We start from the raw sequence: 1,469 nt of genomic DNA on the forward strand, positions 1-1,469 counted from the left end.
ATATATATATATATATATATATATATATATATATATATATAGATAGATAGATATATATATGGGTGTGGGTGTACTTGTCCACCACCATCACTTGACAACCAGTGTTGGTATGTTTATGCCACCATAACGTCTACCAAACAGACCCCAACGATTCAACAAAACAGACCCGGTTTAACAAAAAATAAGTCCAGGGATCAAATTCATTTGACTAAAAAAAGTTATTCGAGGCAATGCTCCAACATGGCCACTGTCTAATGACTGGAACAAGTAAAAGGTAAAAATTGAATGGCTCTGAAGGTCCAGTAAAGTAAAACGGGAAACAAAGGGGTCAAAAAGGAAAATGGTTGAGAACCATTGGTAGCTCACCTTGTTAAATACCACAACCCAACATCCCATTGTACTGGGGTTAGGCAATAGCACTTATTTAGATCCATTAATGAAATATGAGATTTACAATTAAAAACTTAACGGTGAAAAAAAAAAAATGTCTTACCTGACCTGATAACAAACTTTTCAAACTGATATTTTCCTGATATTTTCACAAAGAAAACCACACATCAAGTAACGTAGTTTTGCAAATGTCTAAAATGATAGGGAAGTCATGGCTGGGACGGTTATGGTCTGAAGTTCTCTCGTGAATGAAACAACTACGGAACAGTTTGTTTCACAGTAGACAAACTAAGAATGAAAATACGAAGCAAACATAATGACACATTTTTGTGCCGTTATTACTGTTAATAACAAGCTGGTTAGTAAAACTGGGACACTTTGGAAGTAAATGTCACAGTCGAGCGAGTGTTGATATAATAATAATAATAATGTATGAATAGGCAAAGGAAAACGTATTTAATTGGTTTAAGATTAATCTTGCAGAGAGAGAAAAAAAACTTAGCAGACTCAATTAGAAACAAATGCTTAACGACTTTATGAGAGTTAAATGCAATCAAGGCAAAATTGTTGACCCCTCTGGAATTTAAATTAGATTCATGTATGTTATGAGGGAATGAAAATATTAGCTTTAGGGCTGGGAGATAACTGCAGACATGTTTTGGTCTTATTCAACCTCTTCAGTCAAGTATTTCTTTTACCATGCTTGTTAGGTTTGGTGGTGGTGGTGGTGAGAGATTCTTTGTTGGTTTAAAAGATGAGTAATCTGAATTCCTACTTACGGAATTTACATGTAAGTGGTCGAGTATTCCAGAACACACACATATATCCTTAATACAATTCTCGGATCTATTTTAAAACGGGGGCACCAGTTTTCATTTATGTTTTATGTAGTGTTTTTGGTACCGAAAGACTTTCAAACTTCGTATACTTATCTATTTTGGGATCTAGTTCAAAACGGGGGCACCAGTTTTCATTTATGTTTTATGTAGTGTTTTTGGTACCGAAAGACTTTCAAACTTCGTATACTTATCTATTTTGTGTTATAGAACAGAAAAAAAATTTTGTATTCGAATTTATTT

General features: G+C 33.8%; 2 protein-coding genes across 4 annotated transcripts in view; one reads left to right on the forward strand and one right to left on the reverse strand.

The window, feature by feature from the left end:
* The window catches only part of LOC106875993 (UDP-galactose translocator), a 75,497-nt gene that overhangs the window by 69,793 nt on the left and 4,235 nt on the right, over positions 1-1,469 (reverse strand). The window contains exon 1 of one of the 3 annotated variants that reach the window (XM_014924342.2): positions 499-777. The exons of 1 other annotated variant lie outside the window; for it this stretch is intronic. The gene's annotated coding sequence lies outside the window, so the exon portion shown is untranslated. Of the gene's footprint in view, positions 1-493; positions 778-1,469 lie in introns of those variants that run through there. One more of the 3 variants, XM_014924338.2, reaches the window with a different exon arrangement.
* Positions 1-1,469, forward strand: part of LOC106875995 (peptidyl-prolyl cis-trans isomerase B) — an 18,493-nt gene that overhangs the window by 2,473 nt on the left and 14,551 nt on the right. The window lies entirely within an intron of this gene.

The sequence above is a fragment of the Octopus bimaculoides genome, chromosome 1, assembly GCF_001194135.2.
Source record: "Octopus bimaculoides isolate UCB-OBI-ISO-001 chromosome 1, ASM119413v2, whole genome shotgun sequence".
NCBI classification, from domain to species: Eukaryota; Metazoa; Mollusca; class Cephalopoda; order Octopoda; family Octopodidae; genus Octopus; species Octopus bimaculoides.